The sequence below is a fragment of the Lactuca sativa genome, chromosome 1 (assembly GCF_002870075.4).
Source record: "Lactuca sativa cultivar Salinas chromosome 1, Lsat_Salinas_v11, whole genome shotgun sequence".
NCBI lineage: Eukaryota > Viridiplantae > Streptophyta > Magnoliopsida > Asterales > Asteraceae > Lactuca > Lactuca sativa.
The window spans coordinates 215,514,134-215,523,951 of NC_056623.2; the positions used below are offsets into that span (position 1 = coordinate 215,514,134).

Sequence of the window (9,818 nt, forward strand, 5' to 3'; positions counted from 1 at the left end):
AACAACGTTCCATATGGTTCAAGGATAATAAGGGTTGAAATAAAAGATATAAAAAACTGAGTTAATTTTCAACAATGAGATAAAGTTAATTTGGGGTGTGGTTATAGAACCATATTATGAATATGTCTATTCCCTTATAATTGTTTTAATATACTGACTTCTTGCTAGTATTTTTATAATATTCAGAACGTCAAAAAAAAAAAAAAAAAAAAAAAAAAAAAAAAAAAAAAAAAAAAAAAAACTAACTACTATTAATAGATAACTAATGCATAACATTGGTGCATCACACTATTAAACCTTTGGGCCGGTGTTCACGATAGCAATCTCCTCCACACCAGCTTCTATGTGTAAAAGGTGTGCGATACCGGATAGCCTTAAAACTAAAATATTAAAATCAATATTAATAACTTAAGGTAATGATTATTAATATAAAACAAGATAACTTCTATAGAAAACTTACTATAGAAGAAAGTGGTACAACGTGCAAACAATTAGGATATGTTTACTATTGAATTGTAACTAGTACAACGTCATTGGTTGTAGTTAAAATGTTAAATGATACATGACTTATTTAAAACTTTTTTAATTGGTATTTAACTATTTATAGTTCTAAAATGAAAGGAATAGATGAAATAAAAATAAAAATATGACAGCTGTGGGATTTGAACCCACGCCCTTTCGGACCAGAGCCTAAATCTGGCGCCTTAGACCACTCGGCCAAACTGTCTAGATGATATGAATTGCGATTCAAGTTTTATTAATTTTGTTCACAAGTTCATTTTATAGTGTTAAAGCAAGTTTAAGACGGGATGCACATTCTTTAGTTGTTCCACAGTTACTTCGTGACAACGAAATATCAAAATAATGGTATCCAAAACGAGATATAATGAACAGCTATTATAATAAACGAAAGTTTTTTTGCATATGTCTTCTTCTCATTCATTTGGACACATGACATTTTCTAGAATTTTTAAATTTTTTATTTTCCACTTGTCATTTTATTGTATTTTTCATTTTATTAAATTAAAATTCCACATTTAATGTGTAAGGTAATATATATGTAAAGTATTTATTAGAAAAAGTTTATATATGTAATGTATTCAATATATTAAAGTCTCATTAATTTTAATAATTTAAATTTTTCTCATTTTTCTTATAAATTCAAACTTTTCAAATTGTTAAAATTTTATATTTAATTTTTTTAATTAAACTCATGTAATACATGGGTCTCACACCTAGTATATACTAAACGAATTCTAAAGACATCCCAGAACTACGCAAAAAAAAAAAAAATAATAGTATTTTTTACATCCATATTATGTGGGGTTATCTCCATTTCCTAAAGCATTTTACTATTTTAGTACAAAGTATAATTTTAACACAAAGTGTGATACACTATGCCTTTACAACAAAATTGTAATTTTGTGCCAAAATATAAGGGAAAATGTCATTGTAGTACAATTAATTTATATGTTTTGTTCGATTTGACAAATTATATTCTTTTTTTTTGTGCAATAGGTAATTTAATTTTTACTGTACATGTCAATTAAGCCATTGTGGTTAGTTTTTAATCATTCATCCATTAACCAGTTATATAAATTACACGAATGACCACTATGTTTTAAATTTCTTTCGTAGTTGGTCCCTTACCAGCTATATTTTAAATTACACGGCCAAACTGTTATATTTCTGAAACTCTATGGATCAAGGTGTAACATTTTCGTCATCTTCCCCATTTCATCTGGTTGAAACACGAAGCATACCTTTGGATTCTATAAACACTAAATAAAACACACAACCCCAGTGACACTTTCCTTTTTAAAATAAACACCGAATCGTTTATTTTTTTAAATCAATTCACAAGAAAGTTGTCATTTGTCTTTCTTCACCAATAAAACACACAACCCCCAAACCCCTCGTTATTCCATTCCACTCTTCACTTAAAACCCTTAAAATGCATATCTGAAACATATTCTTGACGATCTTTCGGGCAATGTTCTTATAATTTTCAAAACCCCCACATTTTTTTGAGATTTCATTCTCATTGTTTGAACTATCAAAAAAAAACCCAAAATAATCATCTATGAATACTGATCAAGAAATCTTGAAGAATTTGGAAAAAATCAGGTCTTGATGAACTTGACTAGTTGCTAAAATCGCCGGAATATTCAGCAAGTATTCCGGCAATGGGTGCAACTGCAAATCCTCCCATAGATGCGACACTAAACAGGGATTTTACAACATGATAATGCAATAAGATGGTGTCTTCTAGTAGAAATGATCGTTGAATTCCGCCACTAATTAAGGAAGCTTTTCCTCCATCACTGCCAGAGAGGAGGTTGTACAAAGGCATTAGCTTACGTCCTTCAGGAAAATTCTCGGTTTAGATACATTCACGAAGTAGGAGCTTATGGTTGGGGACATATAATATGGCGGAGGAAGTTGTTATGGCATTTGATCGAGCAGATACTGATCTTAACTTCCTAGATTTGAAAAAGATAACACCAAAAATAAACTTTCGATTTTGTCAGAGTCTTCACCAGAATCATCAAGAAATGTGTTCACAAGATTACAATGTGTTCTTTCTTCACCAACATCACTGACATTTTCTTCACTATATCACAAATTTGCTTTAAAGATTAAAATGTGGTCTATCTATGCATCGATCTTATTCTTGTAATTGATATCAATTTTGCTCTTAGAACTCTATTCATTCATGGATACTGATATATCCTATTATGAATGTCTCTAAATTTTTTGATGGTGCATCGATGACAAGTTTGTTCATTGTAGTTGATTGATGTTTATGAAATCTTGTTGTTGAATTGTTAGATTTAGGAATTTTTGCTAAAGTAAAATCGATGCTTAAGATATTGGTTAAAAGTGAAAGCTTCATCGGGATGAATTTGGTTTTGTGTTTATGGAATCCAAAGGTATGCTTAGTCTTTCAACCAGATGAAATGGGGAAGATGAAGACAATGTTACAATTTGGTCCCTAGAGTTTCAAAAATATAATAATTTTGGTCTTGTAATTTAAAACATAGTTGATAAAGGGCCAAGTACGAAAGAAATTTAAATCATAGGGGTCATTCGTGTAATCTAGATAACTATTTAAAGGAGGAATGGTTAAAAACTAATGATAATGACTTAATTGACATGTGCAGTAAAAGTTAAATGGCCTATTGAGCAAAAAAAACATAATTGGTCAAATCGGACAAAACACATAAGTTCATTGTGCTACTATAACATTTTCCCAAATGTAAATGGGATGGAAAGTAGAGACTAACTTTCATAAACGATTCATAACTGCCGTTGTGGTTTTCAAAAAGTGGCATGAGTGGTTCTTTTCATTTTTTGTCTAATTGTGGTTCTTTTTCACTTTCATAAACTAAGCACACACCTCACCCGAGGTGATATTTCCTTTTTTACTTCTTTCCCTACTCTAACATTAGTAACATTAGATTTCAACCCTCCTATCCATTTAACCTTTCTTCAACCTTTTTCTCTCATCTTGGTATACATAAACAAGCTCCAAAAAAATAGAATTGGAGATGAGGTTTTGTTATTACGGAAGGCTAGCCATTGTCATCACATCATGGAGGGTATTCAACCCAGGTAGGAGGTTATGATAATGCCTAAAATAGGAATCAAAATGTAGGTTTAATTGATGGTTTGACCCCATAGGGCCCTTGATGTAAGTCCTGGATTGCTACGGGCGAAGAGCAGTCTTGAAGCATCTTTGAGGAAGATGAAGTTGCTTTTGATCTTTTTTGTACATGTTTATAACATAAAAGGGTTGTAATGTCATTGTTTATTTATAACATGAAAGTTGGTTTTGAATCATGCTGGGTTTGTTGTTATACTCTATGGTGTAATGTTATTTTGAAGTTGATTTGAAATAAAAACTTTCTTTGATTATTTGTAATTTTCATTACGAAGGTGGTAAATGACTAACATGCCAAAAAACCTATAAAGGACTAACAAAGCGTAAAACCATTAAGCGGTGCATTGTCATTAGTCATTACACCATTAACCAAAAGTACCAAAGTGTCATTGTTAACTTACAAAACATAAAACCACAATTAACAAGACCATAATATTGTTAAACTAGTAACCAACCAAAAGTACCAAAGTATGTTTGGAAGTCTAATACCATTTACAAAGAGTGACAAACCAAAATACCAAACATGCCATAATGCCTCTAAACTATTGTTGTTTTACCTTTTTTTCTTTGCACCGCCCTTTTCACATAATTTTCCTTTCTTTAACTCGCCAAACCTTTTCACTTGGTCTCCCATGGCCCTTGCAACTCCTGGAGTTACGACCTTTATTCCCATACTTACTATAAGTAACTATTAAATACTTTCTTGATAGACTCTTCCCTTGGCTTGAACCCTCATCGACAACCCTATTTTGTTTAATCTCAATACTTCCAACCTACACATTCAACATATGTTTTGTTATTAGAACTATAAATCTGCATATATTGCTTTAAACAATGTGGTGTTTTGGTGAAAGTGGTTGGATAACTTGATATGGCCTATGTGTTACGACCATTGATGGGATTCACTTTGAACTTATACATTCCCTTCCAAGTACTAATTTTTAAAAACCATGAACCTAATCTTCAGGTGCTAGACAAATCTCTATATTCTCAATTTTGTCCCACATGAGTCTTACAACATGTTTGCATGTAATTCATCCAATCTCCTATTTCCTACCGGCACATGTTTTTGATGATAGGTTAACAACCTCCATCCAATGAAGATAGATTTGATACTTATTTTAACTAATAAAAATGATTCTTTCTTAATGTCCTCTGAAAGAGTAATGGTTGTGGGGTCAACTTCCCTTGACATTTGTCTAGTACTTTTTGGACATTGCACTTTGTTCATTAATACTCTTTTATATACTCCAAATAGGTTATAATTGGCTTGTCTTGATCATCCCTATCTTTGAATAAAAATCTTCACACAAGTTATTCAAAAGATCATATGAAACTACTTTACATGTCAAACATATTTTCTATTAATACGATAACCTTATAATAATTTGAGTATTTAAAATTAACTACCATATTCAATTTACCTAAAATGAAACATCCCAAATTTTCAAACAAAAACTTTCATTTAAAACTTAAGTAAATCATTCCAAATAATTCCTCATAATAACCCAAGTATACATTTCTTTTAGAACAATATATTTAAGTTACAAATGGTATTAGAATAGAAAAGACAAAATAAGTAAAAAAAAACATAGATCACAACGGTGCGCCTACGGTAAATTCTAGTCGGACCCTTCCCTTTAACAACAGAACTACCTAAAAACATTAAATCAACAACTGTAAGCATAAAGTTTAGTGAGTTCTCCAAAATACCACAACATACATATAACGCATACAAATAAGGCTCTTGACTCTACTGCCGATCCACCACAAAAACAAGGACTCACGACACTCTTGTTGTTCCATTATAAATAGGGACTCACGACTCTTGTGTCCTTCTATCATCAACAATGAGTCTTATAGGCTCACAAACCTTGTGCTTTTCCATCATTAAACCCTCAACAATAAGTGTTCTAGGCTCACAGCTCTCATGTTGTTTCACTATCAACCCCTCAATAAAAGATATCAACGTATCAACCAATCAGTCAACAAGCAAAGGACTATACTAGCCTATTTGCCTAAACATCTTACCACAATACATCCACATTGTATCATACAAAGGACTTATAATGTAAAACATAATATAGTTGGATAACTCATCTAAGCTGAAACTGGAGAAGCAGAACTACGCATACGACCTAAAAAGAAGTAGCCTCACGAACCACCTAAAAACAACTAGAGGACAAACCTCAGTTTGCAACTTCAATCCTTCTAATTTTGACCAAACATCAAACTATTCAAAAAGTCAACCGTCAGTGGTCAACGTGTCAAGGTCAATGGTCAATGGGTCAAAGTTAACGGTCAATACGTCATTGTACTACGAACTAGTTTTTGGTCGCGTCAAGAGCATAAAGTGAAAAATAATCATGAATTCCATCTAAACTCTGTGTGCAACCATTAATGGTTACATTGTGATTTATAGTATGATTCACTTATTCAATTAAGCGCTTAATCCCTTCTAACAAATGTTCCAACTTCTAGATCTAAATCTTTCTAGTGATTTGATGTTAAAAGTTTCCAGCTTTATCCATTCTAATGGCTATATCACTCCCAATCTAAAACCTAACTTGATCATGCCATTAAAAATCAATAAATTTGTGCATTAATGAAAAAGCATACATGCATACTCATTTTTCTTCTTCCTAAAGGTCAGAAACATGTTCATTTCCATTCTAGAGTTATGGAGTTGCTCAAACTTCAAGAACATGAGGTCAAAATGACCACAAGTGACAAAAATCTCCTCTATATCCTAGATCTATGCATGAGTTCGACTAAAGTAAGGATCTTTATGACTTATAATCTTTACAAGTGACAAGATGGTAGATTCTTTACTAGGAAAGCTCTCCCCCAAGTTTCACAAGCTTCCTTTCTCCTTCAAACATTTCACAAATCTCAAACACTTCACAAATGAAGGAGGTTAAAGAATAATGGAAAACCTAAAAGTTATTACCATTATATAAGGCTTAAGGCCCGAGATCTAGGGTTTTAGGCCTAGGAAGCTTTGCGTTGTGTCCCTTATAAGTTATGTCGCTACTTATTGGTGTGGCTTTCGACACGCTTTGCCAAAAACCCCAAATCTTAATCTTATATCAAGTCAACATGAATTTATATTATTCCTGGAAAGTAAGTATAACAATTCTCCCTTATTTACCTAGATTTCATCCTCAAAATCCTCCTTTGGAAACAACTTCTGGAACACCCTTTGCATTCCCCTACAGGGGTTTTCAAATCCACACCATCCAGCCTGATCTACCACTCAACTTCTAATATTCCGACTAAAAATAAAGAACAAATAAAAACTACCAAACTCTAAGTACAACAATGTAGACCAATCCCTAGAGAGGGCTTCTTATGAGGGGCAACCTATCAGATCAAACATCCCATATTAGTAACCTATTTCCGACGATCACCTCCCAAACATACATACCAATACTTCCTATGATGTAGGAAAATATTACCGGTCCACTAAGAAGTGAGTACTCTTGACCAACCCATCTACGATAATCCAACACATAATAAAATTCATGAGCAAGCTCGAATGCAACAAGTGCTCACTTGCCTTCTCAACAAATCATCTTCTAGTGATTCTTGGGCTTTCCTCGATCTGCTAATTCCTAACAACTCTAAAACTTTCCTCAATCTGTCAACGCCTAACGAATCTTGGGCTTTCCTCGATTAGTCAACGCCTAATGACTCCTGGGCTTTCCTCGATTTATCAACGCCTAATGACTCTCAGGCTTTCCCTAATCTATAGTCTTTCCCCGTAATGAGTCGGTATTTTCCCGATCCGTCAGCGCCTAACGACTCTCGGGCTTTCTCCGATCCGTCAAAGCCTAACGGCTCTTGGGCTTTCTTTGATCCTCCAAAATCTAATGAATCTTGTTGTTTCCCTGATCCATCAACTCCTAATGACTCTTAGGCTTTCCCCGATCTATTAATGCCTAATGACTCACTGGCTTTCCCTAATCCGTTATTGCCTAATGACTCTCGGGCTTTCCCCGATTCATTAACACCTAATGACTCTTGTTCTTTCCCCGATTTTCGGGATTTCCTCTGATTCGTTAACACCTATTTCGATCCATAAAGTTCACAAAACTAATGGTTTTGAGCATTACAACATTCCTATGGTGCACATGCAACCCTAATTGCTTTGGATCTATGTTTTTCTCTACTGAACATGCAAATATAAACTCCAAAGCAATAACCATATAGACTAGAATACAATTTTCGAATTCATGTATAAATCTAAGGTTAGAAGATTACCTAGTTTGTTATGTAGCAATAATTGGTACACTCCTTGACTTCTGAAAGCCTAGTGCCCCAAGTATTGTACCTCTAATGGAGTCACAAACACCTAATGCAAAGAATGACTTGGGAGAGTGATGGAATTTGGCTAGGGCTTCTTAGTTTCAAGCATAGGCCAAAATTCCTAGGGTTTTAGGGGTTTATATAGGGCTAGGTTGCTTAACCTTTAAGCTGGACTTGAATAAGGAAACCTTACTTCCTAACTAAATCCCAAAGCAACCCATGGACTTCCTTACTAAGCCCTTGGACAAAAACTTATGTGATCACCCATAAATTTCGTCCACTCCGCTTACAAGGAGTCCTAAGCCCAGTTTCACAACTATCAATGATTTGCAAAATAGCCCCTCCATTATTAATTAGTTCCTTTAATCCTAAAATTAATATCCAATTAATTTCTGATTAATCGCCAATTAATAATATGATTTCCAAATAATATCTTAATCTTTTAATATATAAATAAAACCTTTTTGAGTACCAATTTATAGTACATATAATAAATCCTACTCTCTCTCCACTTGTCATCATGTCAAGTTGCATGAGTGAAGGCTGATGGGTTTTAAGCACTATAACACTCCTATGGTGCACATACAACCCTAATGCTTTGGATCTATGTTTTATCTAGTTATACATGCAATTTCATTTTATCCAAAGCATACACCCTAGCTAGCATGCAATTTGAGATATACAACATAAAAACTAGTTAGATGAATACCTCTTTGTTGTAGCTTGTAGTTCTTGGCCTTTCAAGATCTTAGCACCTCAAGTGTGATGCCTCTAATGTTTCAAAAAACACCAAAGCAAGAGGAGGCTTATGAGAAAGAAGCTATGAAGCACAAATCGGCTAGGGTTCCACCTTGGAAGAGCTTGGGGGCCGATTTTAACAAGCCAGGGGTTCAATTTATATGCTTTGAATCCTTAGGGTTTCATACATAAAACCCTAAAACGTTGGTTAATCCAATGATCCATATGATAGGCCCTTTGGACTAACTCTTCATGGAGTTTCACATAGAAGTATCCCCTCCCTAATCAACATGGATCATTAGGCCAACCTATAAATATTACTGATTTACCTAATCAGTCCTTGTATATTTAATCAATCTCTTTTGATCACTAAATTAATTCTTGATCAATACCAATTAAATAATATGATTTCTCAATTAATATATTATTCCTATAATATATTAATAAATCATAAATAACCTCTTTCTCAAATGTCCATCCTCTCAAATTGCTCTGGTGAATGCAACCCAAAGTGGACCATGCTACTATCGAGTCAAGTACATACCAATTATAGTTATGGGCTTAGACACCTAATCCAACGGTCTCCCACTTGGATAAGTCTAATAACTATAACTACCAATATAACTTTAAAATCCGATTAGTAATCATAGCTCTCAAAAGCCGCTGTCGAACTCTGATCTTATTAGTAACACGTCCTTTAGATAAGGGATCAAATATTCCTCCGTTCTACAAGATATCCTGTATACATGAGACATGGATTATAATCATTCTCTCTGTCCAAGTCCTGTTTCCTGATTTCTGATTTATGACGACTGACTAATTGAACAAATCAAATTAGTTCAGGCTTAGTCAAGCGCTTAAGGTGTCATTGTTGGGTTTTGAGCACTACAACATTCTATGGTGCATATACAACCCTAAATTCTTTGGATCTAAATTTTCTCTATTATACATGCAATATTATTTCCAAAGCATGAAGCCTAAAACTAGCTTATAATTCACATAAACAACATTAAAACATGTTTGATGATTACCTCTTTGTTGTAGCTTGATGTATTTGATCTTTAAGAACTTAGCACCTCAAGTGTAATGCCTCAAATGGTTCACAACA

At 33.6% G+C, this 9,818-nt stretch overlaps 1 non-coding gene across 1 annotated transcript; it reads right to left on the reverse strand.

Annotated features, from left to right (window-relative positions):
* Nucleotides 1–647: 647 nt before the first annotated feature.
* TRNAL-UAG (transfer RNA leucine (anticodon UAG)) lies at nucleotides 648–727 on the reverse strand. Its single transcript has one exon. It is a non-coding gene; the product is annotated as a tRNA-Leu (tRNA).
* Between the last annotated feature and the right edge of the window lie 9,091 nt (nucleotides 728–9,818).